The following is a 13,831-nucleotide window of genomic DNA, read 5'->3' as shown; positions in this document are numbered from 1 at the left end:
ATTTTTAATCAGCCTTGGTGAGCAGTAAGAGACTTCTTTCAAAAACATTAAAACTACTTATTGACCAGTAGTGTATAAAATTGTCTACATAACATGATTACCTTCCCAGCGTTTTGAGGTTTCATTTTTGCAACCAATCTTAGTGATTAGCAGCAGCTGATAGGAAAGGTATCCAGCTGAGTCAGGGAACACACAGCAGCCCTGGAGACCGAATCTGGATTAGATATTCAAACAAACCTGACCCTTAAAATCATTTAGCTTCTCAGCTGCGAAACGAGCAAGAAGCTCAATTTGTCTGATATCTCTTCATTATGGATGAGAGGCACTGTAATTCAAAGACATTAAATATTCAGGACCAAGTGTGTGTATGTGTGTGAGAGAGAGAGAGAGAGAGAGAGAGAGAGAGAGATGAGTGATGGAGAGCGAAAGGGTAGAATGAGACAAATGAAAGATAGATGGACAGATGAAAGCGTGCGACAGTAAGTCTGAGTGCACGTGTCCTTGCTGTTGTGCTCAGTTCATTAAACTCCTTGATATAAAAAACTGCAGCGAACTGAAGCCTATAATGTCAAATCATGTGCTAAAATAGATCCTGTTAATCTTTTATAACGCTGCTTAATGGAAACAAGTTTTATTTACAGTGAGGAGTTGATGACAATAAAATAATGCAGATTTATGGACCAAAATCAAAACTAAATAAAAATGTTAGCCTCCATTTGGAGAGAAAAAAACATTTTGCATTTCCGGCGATGTCACAGGATCAATTCCTAGGTAACACGTATACTGATAATATTTTACTTTGAATGCACAGTAAGTCAGTTTGGATAAAAGCATGTGCCAAATGCAATGCAGATAAAATGATTTACACTTCGACGCTCACTCATTACAAGGTACAGAATCTCTGTCAGCCTAAAGGAGCCAGTGGCCCTCAATGTGTTCTCTGTTAAATGGATATTTGATGACCAGGTTTATTTGCAAATATGTACCTCACTCTCTCTCTCTCTCTCTCTCATCTCAAGCTAGTGGAGAGATGAAGAGTGATAACACCCTGTCAATTATCCTCGGGTTTTAATTGCTCCAGGGGGGAAGTTTCCATCCCCTCGTGACTGCTGGCAGGACTGCCATCTCCGTCAGAGTAAACAGGAACAGACGGTTACCTGCATCTCGGGACTTCTGGACAACACTTCCCCATGTCAACTAGATGCAGTAGGCTGCATGCAAAATTACTGAGGATTTCTAAAACAAAGACAAAGCAAGTGGACTGTTTTGTCTTGTTTTTTAAAGGTACACTATGTAACTTTTTATTTGTTCAAAATTGTTCAAAAAACAATCAATATATCTTCAATCCTTCTTCCAAATAATTGTCTCACACCGTGTCCTAACTACACGCGATGTGATGCCGCGACACGCGATAAGAGTATCTTTTCCATGTTAATCAGAGTTTTTGTCCTAACCAGCTGCGAATTCTATTTTAGAATCAGTTTCTATTTTTCTGCGACGTCGTGCTGGAACAACAAACACAAAGTGTGGCAATGATAATCTCAGGTATTGTGCTTTATTTTTATTTTTTATTTTCGCTTTTAAAGCGTGTAATGTGACTTTGAATATCATTTAGTGCTCCCAGCTTTGTAGCCGTGAAAGCAACAATGGCCAATTCACCTCAGATCTTGAAATTAAATAAATGAAAACAAGAACGTTCAAACTGTGAACAAATGTTTTCTTTAACAAAGATTGTTTTAGTAACTCAGTATGTATTTTTAATAAGATTTAAATGGTGTAATATTTGTGAATTTGATTATGTACTTATCTAATTTCTTGCGAGTGCCGTCAAGATTACTCTTTGGTGCTGTGCACTTGCCGCGAGAGCCCGCCCACACGCTGTTCTGATTGGCTGTGGGTTTTGATTGATTTTGATGCATCTCGTAGTCGCGCCGCTTCTGGTGTGGACAGGCAAATTGCTTGTCGCTGGAATCTTAGCGCATCGCGTCTGGTTAGGACACGGTGTTACCTTGATTCACTATGATAAGCCTGTTATAAGTGTTCATATTTTAGACCTAGCGGGATGGTTCTCGCGAGAAACTGCGTACATACATCACTTGCCTGTGCGTGTCTCATCATAACCATAAATTATGACAGAAAAGTTGCTTCTGGCTAATTTGATGCATGTGGGAGTGGCATAGGTTAGTTGTCACAACCAGCGAGAAATATGGAGCAGCAAAATCTTGAACCTCCGGGGAATCACCTGTTTAAAAAAAGCAGAACAGAGAAGAGTCTGCTTGCAAAAAGAGAACAGGACAGAGCTCGTAATAAAACAAGAATCAACATTTGCTTGGCTTTTTGGAGATGGTGAAAACCGAGGGATTTGAAATGTTATAAAAGCCATGCTTTTATGATGACAGCGTTTTTATTACTCAACAGATGAGTAAGATATTTTATTGAGCATATAAATTACCATATGTAGTTCTCTAACAGAGTTCATTGTAAAGCATTATTTGAAGGGTCATTTCATTATGGTTTTAGCAGCGCTGTGCTGGAATTAATTTTCAAGGAAGTACTGTCTTTTAATGGGTATAGCTACAGTAAAGCCTTCAGCTAGTCAGCCTGAGATCCTTTTCATCTAAACTGGTTATATCTCTTGAGTCTAGTAGTAAATATTTTATGAGCAATAGGATAACCGTATTCATCCGCACAGTCACACAGAGCCGAAGCACAACCAAAACAATGTTCTTCTGCAAAATGCATGCGGTTTAGTTTTTAACCACTAGAGGGCCAAGAGTTACATTGTATGTATACTTTGTGTACATTAAAAAAATTCAGACAAATAACAATCATTTTAAATAAATAAATAAATAAATAAATATGAGTGGTGCTATGCATGCAAAACTCGCCACTGTGACACTATGCTAAAAAGTTATAGGGGATTATAAATTGTAGAATTATATATATATAATTCTAATTTAAGGGGCAGATCAAAGTGTCTACATCAGTGGCGTAACAAGTCCGCCCTCGGCCCATGGGCAAAAAAAAATTGGTTACGCTTTATTTTAAGGTGACGTAATTAAACATTACTACATGTATTTACTATAGTAATAACATTAAATTATGCATAATTACAAGTAACTAACCCTAAACCAAACCCTAAGCCTAACATTAACTCTATAGTAAGTAGGCCTAATTAATGGCCTAATGTAGTTAATTAACATTACTCAGTACTTATTTGAGTAAGAACAATGCAACTACGTCACCTTAAAATAAAGTGTAACCAAAACATTTTTAATTGGCCCCCTCGGTTGAAATCGCATTTCCGGGGGTCCACACTGCGGGCCCCAATCCACCCGGGCCTATATGCATGTGCATACCCAGACGCTACTGGTCTACTTTATATACAGAATAGAAATAATGCCTTAGCAAGCACAACTAACCAGGAAATGCTAGTTCTTTAGCAATACAAAATTTTTACATTTTATACTTCAGTTCTACACAACGTATGATAAAAAGGAGGCAAAAATAGGGTATCATGAGACCACATGAGACTTTCTCTCTCTCTCTCTCTCTCTCTCTCTCTCTCTCAGGGTTACTACGTAATGGTCTTTCTGTCAGCTGCTCCACCTGAACAATGTGCACTGAATGTTACCGTGGAGACCGACAATTACTCCATTACGCTTTTGTGGAGTTGACATTGTTCTTTTAGCTCCGTACATCTTCCCCGAAAGCCACATTTGCCTTTGTGCAAAAAAAAAAAGAAAAAAAAAAAAACGTGTTGAAGTTTCCAAGAACTCACATTACATAAATCATCTAATCACAGATCTTTCGTCTCATGCTGTCGGACACAGCAACACGCTAGCATGCATCTTCGTAATTTAAGCGAACAACGCCATTTTTGATGTGCTCAAATTTTACCTCTCGTCTCCACTGCAGCTGCTGCTATCTGAGGTAATTAGCCCCTGGCTACGGTTTAATTGCCTGTCAGCACATGCAGTAAAATGCAGGTTAAACGCCCAGGTGCCAAAAGGCTGTGTTTCCTCTGTGGCTGCCACCCGCGGTGCTGTGATGCGCAGACAGACAGTATAGAGAGCCAGACGCTCTTTTCTGGAATACAGCTGTCCTGTGAAGCTTGCAAATTTGCAAAAGTCGGGTTGTCATGTCTGATACACCCACTTTCTACCCAGAACACCCCCCTCCCCCCTCCCAAACCATGATTCTTTCTCTTTCCTTGACAGCTGTTCTTTTTCCGGCAATGTACTGAACAAAAAAAAAGAAAAGAAGCTTTTAGCTATTTCAGAGACGTGTCTATTTTGCGGTTTGCATTCTATCTGACTCTTCACTACGAGACGTATCTGTCTCTTTAGGTGTGATTTGACAGGCAAGAGGAAGGTGAGTCTGTTACTGTGGCAACCAGCGGAGTGACTCGTAGGCTTTGACATTAGCACGGAGTGGAAGCGGGTGGAGACGGGGGGTTGGTGGTGTTGCTGGAGGCAGATCAGAGCAATGTGTCACTGGGCTACTGCACCAAGACATTCTCCCTGTCTCCTTCTCGCAGGAATAAGCTCTGAGAGAGAGAGAGAGAAAATAATCCCTTTTTCGGGTCCTGTCTCTGAGGACGTCAAGCCCCCAGCAATGTCTTACTCAAAATTCATGTGACTGAACATTCGGAGAAAAATGCATTTTTTTATGCATTATACATGTAATACATGGAGCTCTTTTGATGGACTAAGCCTTTTTGAAATCGGACGGTGCCGTCCAGTGTGCTACAAAAAGCCCTTGGCACACTTTTCGCCACATCAAAATGCCGCTTTGAGCGAAATTTTTAATATAAGCGACAAGACTGTTTGTTTTAATTAGTAGTACGTGTTAAGGCAAACATCACTATCACTACAAATAATACAAACCCTGAACTCTAAATAATAAACTCTTTCCCCACCAGCGTTTTTTTTTTTTTTTTTTTTTAAGTTGCCAGCCACCACTAGAGGTTTTGATCATTTTCACAAAATTTTCATGACCCCCAGAATATTTTGATGTATGAATATCTGAACATGGAATATATCAAAAGAAAGAACATACCCTCTGATTTAAAAAATAAAAAATTCACTTCATGCATTATTTTTTTTGAATGTACACTTGATACACTTGAATGTGTGTAAGTTTCATAAAAAAAAGCAACATTTTGAGCAAAAAGCTGAGAAAATCACGTTTTTGTCAAATACTACGTCTGGATCGGATTCAGAAATATGATCAAAACATAGATGGAGTAGATCGAGTCCATCAACTCACAAAATATTGTTTTTTGTTCAGAAATATCCCAACTCCTCAAAAAAATCCATTCACCCCCTTTTTTTAATCCTCAAAAAGTCTAAACACTCTTAATAATCAAGCCATTTGGATTTTCTGAGCAGTATGATGTCATATTGCTCATGCTCCGTCCACGACCACTGACGGACTGTCCCGTATTAGCATATTTCCGCCCTCAGCCATTTGTATACTGTCTGCCAAGGCATCACTTTACGTGTCTTGTGTCGACACGCCCCACGGAAGAGAGGGGTGGGATGAGCAGTTCTCCATTATCATTTAAAGAGATATGCACCGAAACAGGTCGCTGTGAAAAGAGCTGTTTTTAAGGAGGTAAAAAGGGTATTGTTTTACACAACCACTGAGGAATTTTAACCAAAGTATGTTACAAACTTTACATGAAGACCCTAAAGAATCATGCCAACTTGTGGAAAATGGGCATCCGATGACCCCTTTAAAGGTGCAGTAAGCGATCAGACCGAGTGCAAACACTTGTAGCCAATCAGTAGTAAGGGGCGTGTCCACTCATGAGGGGGGAGGTGCCTGTGTCGCATAGTGTGTTTGTGAATTTGGGGGCGGAGCTATCAAGTTGATACTTTTGGGTAGGGGCGTGTTTGTTTTTCGTGATTTCAAAATATCAACAGCATTTTTCAGAAAATGCTTACTATACCTTTAATGCCAAATTCGGGCATCAGAATATCATTGAGACTTGGGTCAGAAAGCAACCTCCTAGTGACCAACCAGTACTATCAATGCCATAGCAACCGCAGATAAAACCCTAGCAACTGCTTATCAATGCACAGGTAAGAACCACTCACATTTTCTTCTGAAAATGTAAACATTGAATATGACTGATCAAGCACAGCAGCTAAAGTCATAATTTAAGGAACAGTGTTTTTGTTTTTTTGCTGGGAATGAATCATTCAGAACCAGATTCATTTTCATTCAAAAGACTTGACTCAAAACATAGACTTGTTCACAAATAGTAAACAATACTTCGGTGGCAAGGACGTCTGGCTACTATTAAGATTTTTGGTAAATAAAAACTTAAAATTTTGTCTGATTGTCACACAAAGTCACATGACTTTTAATGTAGAACATGATATATGGACCAAGTTTTGTGCTTTTGCATATTTTTTAAGTTTTAAAGCCCAGTATTCTTCTATTTATTTTATTTTGTATTGGTGAATATTTAACATAAAAAGTGTATACAAATAGTATAATATAATAATAAGTGTGTGTGTGTACAGTATATATATATTAATTACACTATTTATATTAAATATTTACTATATAATGATATAAATAAATGTTATATATATATATATATATATATATATATATATATATATATATATATATATATATACCATTTGTATGTATATATATATATATATATATTACCACCAAATGTAATTTTATTAAATATTTACTAAATAATAATTAGTAAATTATTTAATTAGGACATCATTTTTTTTTATTAAAAATAAAACTGTGTATATACAGTGTGTGTATATATACACTCACCTAAAGGATTATTAGGAACACTTGTTCAATTTCTCATTAATGCAATTATCTAATCAACCAATCACATGGCAGTTGCTTCAATGCATTTAGGGGTGTGGTCCTGGTCAAGACAATCTCCTGAACTCCAAACTGAATGTCAGAATGGGAAAGAAAGGTGATTTAAGCAATTTTGAGCGTGGCATGGTTGTTGGTGCCAGACGGGCCGGTCTGAGTATTTCACAATCTGCTCAGTTACTGGGATTTTCACGCACAACCATTTCTAGGGTTTACAAAGAATGGTGTGAAAAGGGAAAAACATCCAGTATGCGGCAGTCCTGTGGGCGAAAATGCCTTGTTGATGCTAGAGGTCAGAGGAGAATGGGCCGACTGATTCAAGCTGATAGAAGAGCAACTTTGACTGAAATAACCACTCGTTACAACCGAGGTATGCAGCAAAGCATTTGTGAAGCCACAACACGCACAACCTTGAGGCGGATGGGCTACAACAGCAGAAGACCCCACCGGGTACCACTCATCTCCACTACAAATAGGAAAAAGAGGCTACAATTTGCACGAGCTCACCACAATTGGACAGTTGAAGACTGGAAAAATGTTGCCTGGTCTGATGAGTCTCGATTTCTGTTGAGACATTCAGATGGTAGAGTCAGAATTTGGCGTAAACAGAATGAGAACATGGATCCATCATGCCTTGTTACCACTGTGCAGGCTGGTGGTGGTGGTGTAATGGTGTGGGGGATGTTTTCTTGGCACACTTTAGGCCCCTTAGTGCCAATTGGGCATCGTTTAAATGCCACGGCCTACCTGAGCATTGTTTCTGACCATGTCCATCCCTTTATGACCACCATGTACCCATCCTCTGATGGCTACTTCCAGCAGGATAATGCACCATTTCACAAAGCTTGAATCATTTCAAATTGGTTTCTTGAACATGACAATGAGTTCACTGTACTAAAATGGCCCCCACAGTCACCAGATCTCAACCCAATAGAGCATCTTTGGGATGTGGAGGAACGGGAGCTTCGTGCCCTGGATGTGCATCCCACAAATCTCCATCAACTGCAAGATGCTATCCTATCAATATGGGCCAACATTTCTAAAGAATGCTTTCAGCACCTTGTTGAATCAATGCCACGTAGAATTAAGGCAGTTCTGAAGGCGAAAGGGGGTCAAACACAGTATTAGTATGGTGTTCCTAATAATCCTTTAGGTGAGTGTATATATGTATGTGTGTATACATACATACATACATATGTTTATTTATATACATACAGTATATATATATATACTCTATATAAATAAACATATGTATATATATACACACATACACATTCACTATTTATTTTACACTATTTATATAATATACTGAAAATATACAAATAAAGAAAAAAAATACAAATCCTAAAAAAACCTACTATAATATAAATAGGCTAACTCGCAAACGCGGATAAGCGTTTCATGTTTGAACTGTTAGTCAACAGGAGTTTCTCACAGGTGTCTGCAGTGGATCAATGAGCTAGTAACATATCCCAGAGATCAATCTAAGAAGCAGACATTGCATGATCAGAACAGTTTTCCACATTATGCAGAGCAAACTGACAGATCTTTGATCGCGACAACAGACGGCACAAAAAAAGAAGCTCCCCTGTTACTCTCCGCATCCGCTTTCATGTCTGGTGAGGTTCTGGTGCTCTGGGCATATGGTGCCTGGATCTCCTGTGATGACAAGTGACAGGTTAACAGAGCCGCCCGTGGGGGGGGGGGGGGGGGGGGGGGGGGCTGTGAGTTTGCTAAACACCCCCATCTGTTCATATCCTGAGGCGCTACTGTATCATCTTATGCAGATGAACTTGTGCGGGAGGCACGTTAATGCACATACAGTACGGCGGAGTTAAGGGAGTTCAGCTTCTGCCTGCAAGCAAACATTGTTTTGTGAATTAGATCAATTTTGGGATACATGTAATCTTGCCAACCCAGTTTTACCCATTAACCACAGCTAGGCTGGAGGCTTCCGTGTCTCTAAGGAAAACCAAGGTAGCATCAGTTGTAAAAGTCTTCTCTTCTTTGCAAAAAAATCTCTCAAGTCAAATCAAAAAAGGCCAGATGCCAAAGATCAGACTTTATTAGTCCAGTCAACAAAGTCGAGATGACAACGCCAAAAACTCATTGTTAAAGAATCAAAAAATGGCCAGCACTATTTACTTTTCAATACACAATATTAATGTTCTTTGCTAACCTAAAGTGAAAAAGAGTAGTCATTAAAAGTGCATGTTTTGTCTTTGTGTATATCCTCAAGATCTTCAAGATTAAATCAATTTTCCTTACACAAACAGAAATCTACAGTGGTTAAATTCAGTTCAGTTAATCCTTCCGAGAGATTTAGGTATTAATGTGGAGGGTTTTTTGAAAGCAGATGTCTTATCCTGTGGAAAATCAAAAAAAAAAAAAAATCAGATTAGGCGCTTGAGAACATTGAAACACATGTTATTTTACGAACAGCTGATACACAGAGAGCTTGATCTCTATAATCCTATAGTATGTAACTAGATACACGTATTATATTTGCTTTGGCTCTGAGACAAGTTTGAAATAAACCTAAGGAGCTTTTGATGGGAACGAAACATTTCAAATGAAATCCTCAAATCCATGTAAAACTGATGTAATTACTTCACTAATATACTTTGAGTCATGAGAGGATGATAATGATAATAATAATAGTAATTCAGGGTTTTTTTTCCTGATTGGGCTGATTAATATCACACACTGACCTGATCGTTTAAGGAGTTTAAAGATGAAGTGCGGCTCTCAGATGAACACAGTCAGAGATGTTGTGGGCTCTGAAGAGGTAATGAGAGCGGATCTCAGAGGCTGTCAGACCGCAGTCCCTCATTAGGTGCCAATTAGACATTAACGGCCTGACTTACTGCCATGGAGAGAAGTGATCTGTCTCTGCCCACCCCCGGTCACCATTCAGCCCCAGACACGTCAAACACACACTGCAGTATGGCTCTGTGTAACATAATGCTCTTTTTTTTTCTTTAAAATGATTTCTTAATTCTAAAACACAAACCTCATTTACTACAACACACTCAATGAAGCGCAAAGTGAATACAAAATATGCAACTATCACCACAGATAAAACCCTAATGCAATTGATTGGATTGCAGCAACAAATTCAAGATTCTCATCTATTCTATGTCACAGCAGAGAGATTCTCCCGGGTCAGCGAGCGTCTGTCTAAACCACTTCAGCTCAGCGGAGAATCCTGACAGGTCACCAAAAAAACAAATATTTGCTCTTAAGCTTCTGGCCTCTTTGATTCATTTGTTTTCGCCTCTGCGTTAATTCTGTTCATCTCCATATGCCAGGCGGATTACCGCACACCAACAGATCTGCTGTCTGAATGTGGATGCTTTAATTACTCCGCGTGGCCCCTGTCTGTGTGGCCCTGGATTGCGTCCCAGGGGTCCATTTTTCAACCTACTTATCAGACAAGTGGCATCACCATCACAGAAGGGAAACTTTAGACAGTGCCATCTTCATCTACAGTTTTTTTTAATGGTTGTAGACTGGAAAGATTTTAAAATGAAAAAGAGGCATTCTGTTATTCAAGACAATGATTTAAAATGAACTTTTTCCCATTATTTTCTCAATGCCGTAATGCAAGAACATAAAAAATACACAAAACTATAAACTATATTTAATGTAAATATTATATTAATGTATAATATAAGAGTTATATACACATAACATGATACATATGGAAACAATATGTAATATTTAAACACGTATATATATATATATATATAATTATTAATTAATATTTATAATTATATAATTATTATGATACATGTAGACACAAACTTGATTACTTGGCCCTATATGCAATTAAAACATGACCAAAAAATTAACTACTCCAAGAGAATTTATGGTTACTTTACAATAAGGTTTCATTAGATAACTACATTTGTTAACATGGACTAATAATGAAAAGCACTTCTACAGCATTTATTAATCTTTGTTAATGTAAATTTCAACATTTACTAATACATAATTAAAATCAAAAGTTGTATTTGTTAAAATTGGTTGCACTGTAAAGTAACATGAACAAACAATGAACAGCTGTATTTTTTATTAACTAATGCTAACAAAGATTAACAAATACAGTAACAAATGTATTGCTCATGGTTAGTACTAGTAATACATTAACTAATGTTAACAAATAAAACATTATTGTAAAGTGTTACATACTTTATATTACAATGAGGAGAGTCACCATAATAAGAATAAGTAATAAGAATGTTTTAAAAAAAATCTCTAAATAAAATTTCCAGACACATTACAGTAATGAGAATTTGGGGGGCAATGTTCTTAATGAAAATCAAAAAAGAGGAACGTAATGGCCCTACTTCTCTGTACACAACCTTGTTGACTCTTTTCCTCTAAATCTTACATCTCAAGGGTCAGCATGTTGAGGTCACCCCTCCCCCCAACCACCCTACTTCCACTCATCTGTCCATCTAATCTGCTGAGACCCATCTGCTCAATGCACCCCACACAGAGGACCAGGCAAAAATGAGCAGAGACAACAGCAACACAAGATGTTTGAAGTGTGTGCCCATCACTCACCAGTGTTTGTCCAGTGTCTAGATGCTGACTCGCTCAAACCCTTACTTGAACGACAGGTGCAAAGTCACAGCACAATTTATACATCACAACTAAGACAAAAAAGATATATACAGACCGACAGAGACAGACAGACGGACGGACGGACGGACGGATAGATAGATAGATAGATAGATAGATAGATAGATAGATAGATATTACATAGGAATACTTTTACTAGCCAGACGGCATACCTGTCCATGCAATTATTATCCCGTAAAATAATACAGCACTCACAGGTGGTTTAATTCGTGCATTAGACACACATCGTCTCAAAAACTACTTGAGCCAAAGCTTTAAAATGACTTCTCAGATGTCATCAATTATAAATCCAGGTTCAGATGAGAATGCATTTATACATTTTAACACATTTTAACAAGTGCGGCATCTGGGGTTAGTCATTCATAAATAATTCACCATATGTTCACAATATTCATATCAGGAGTCATTTCTGTGGAAAGAAACTGGTGTCTGATGCCTCTGGCTAAAGCCACATTGCAAAAAATGTTTGTTTGCCAGTAAATATATTTTATTACTACTACTATTATATATATATATATAGTTTAGTTCAATTTTAAAATTGTGTAAAATGTAATATTGTTTTCAGAGAATATAATTTAAATTGGTCTTACCTCACTGGTATTTTTTTTCTTCGTAAACACAAAATTAGGTAGCTTGATGTTTAAATCAAGAATTTAAAGAAAAATGATTGCAGTGCGGTGTCCATCATCTGTGAACGCATAGAGAAACAGCAATACATCTATTGCAACCATATCATTGTTTTATGCATGTCTGTCTGTTAGAATGTCAATATTAAACAATAAATCTATCCTTTTTCCCCAAAAAACATTCGTTCAGCAGTGTAAATTAACAGCTTTGTCTTGACTTAAACTTGAATGCGCAGTCATACAGAAAATGGCTGCTCACAGTCACATGATTTGGCCTCCATTTTGGAGTTTGCATGTTTGAGCAGCTGCACTAGCGGCAAAGCTTTACAGCGGGAGGAAGAGAGATAGCAGGCCTGAAACCTCAGAGTGCAATAGAAAGGATGAAACATACTTACAAACAGAGTGAGTAATAACTGTTAAGAGAACAGGGCTTATCTTCTCCGCACAGATAATATGAAGCTCTCAATTAGATGAAACGCAACTCCCCCCTCTCCCCTTTCAGTTATTTTGTTCAATTTCTCCAGGCAATTTACTAAAAAAAAAGGCGCAGGAGATTTTACTGGCTACAAATAGAAGAGGCATGCAACGTTTCAGCCAATCATTTACCTGCGTAGCTAGCAGCGGAGAACCCTAGCAACAACACTTCTATTTATTGAGGAATACAGAAGTTTTATCCTGGTCGCAAAATACAGTTCTGTCTTATGCTATTTGTAATTTTGTAATGATTTTTTTATTTTTGCTTTTGCCTGAAAGAAGACAGTAAACACTCCTTGATATTGACAAGGCTAATACAACACCTAAAATCATCCTAAGGTAGGTTATCAAGTCCACACATAGTAAAAAAAACAACAACCTCAGATCTAGCTCTATAGGACATTAAATAGTTGAGTGAACTTATTCATAAATCAGTAAGTAAACACATCAAACGTGAACAGCAGAGTTATACGCAATATCAACATCAAATAAGTCCTTGTAGCTGTTAGCTGCTAGCTTTGTTTGTTTCAAACAGCGTTGTGCAGTCTTGCAATGCAAACAACCTTGAGCGTTTTACTCTTCCTTTACTGAGCGTTTCACCCTCTTCTCCTATTCACGAACATTTCAAAGATTATCATGAAAGCTCCTGCCAGGTTTTTTCCCTTTTCTCTCAGTAAACAATAGCAGGGAAGCAGTGTGTAAGGGGGCTGTGGTCATGAGCACAATGAACGCTGAACAAACGTCGCCTCCATTCAAACACACTGCAGCAGCTGTCCGCCGACGATAAGGGCTCATGGACACGGTCCTCAAGAGTGATTAGCTGTTGCTGTGGGGAAACCGATTTGCAGATGCAGGATACAGAACAAGGAGTCAAAGGTCAAATGAAGATTATAACGTCATCATAATTAGCCAGATTGGGGGACAACTTTTACATTCCAATTTAAGTCTTTAGGGAAACAAATGTTATTTTTATGATGCGTTTTCTAAGCTGGATATGATCCAGTCTGAGGCTGAGGTTTAATCATCTATGTGGGAGAACTGTAATGAACACCATCATATGATATGAGCAATTTAATTGATTCTGAAATCAGAAACTGGATTCAGTATAAGATCGTTCAGTAGACCAAGAATAAACTGACTACATAGGGTGGGACATGATTTTATCCGTTGCAAATTTATTAAAAAATGGAGCCTGGTCATGAGAGGTTTAAAAA

At 37.9% G+C, this 13,831-nt stretch overlaps 2 protein-coding genes across 6 annotated transcripts in view; one reads left to right on the top strand and one right to left on the bottom strand.

The window, feature by feature from the left end:
- rps25 (ribosomal protein S25) overlaps window positions 1-13,831 on the top strand; it is a 160,749-nt gene that overhangs the window by 117,457 nt on the left and 29,461 nt on the right. The window lies entirely within an intron of this gene.
- The window catches only part of dscama (Down syndrome cell adhesion molecule a), a 75,880-nt gene that overhangs the window by 42,135 nt on the left and 19,914 nt on the right, over window positions 1-13,831 (bottom strand). The window contains exons 1-5 of one of the 5 annotated variants that reach the window (XM_084104714.1): window positions 12,539-12,960; window positions 12,108-12,205; window positions 11,440-11,483; window positions 9,579-9,819; window positions 9,136-9,233 (exon numbers count right to left, since the gene is read on the bottom strand). The exons of 1 other annotated variant lie outside the window; for it this stretch is intronic. The gene's annotated coding sequence lies outside the window, so the exon portion shown is untranslated. Of the gene's footprint in view, window positions 1-9,135; window positions 9,234-9,578; window positions 10,454-11,439; window positions 11,484-12,107; window positions 12,314-12,538; window positions 12,961-13,831 lie in introns of those variants that run through there. 3 more of the 5 variants (XM_084104715.1, XM_084104716.1, XM_084104717.1) reach the window with 3 other exon arrangements.

Source organism: Abramis brama, assembly GCF_963993115.1.
Source record: "Abramis brama genome assembly, chromosome: 25".
Taxonomy (NCBI): domain Eukaryota; kingdom Metazoa; phylum Chordata; class Actinopteri; order Cypriniformes; family Leuciscidae; genus Abramis; species Abramis brama.
This window is presented reverse-complemented; position numbering and strand designations above follow the sequence as displayed.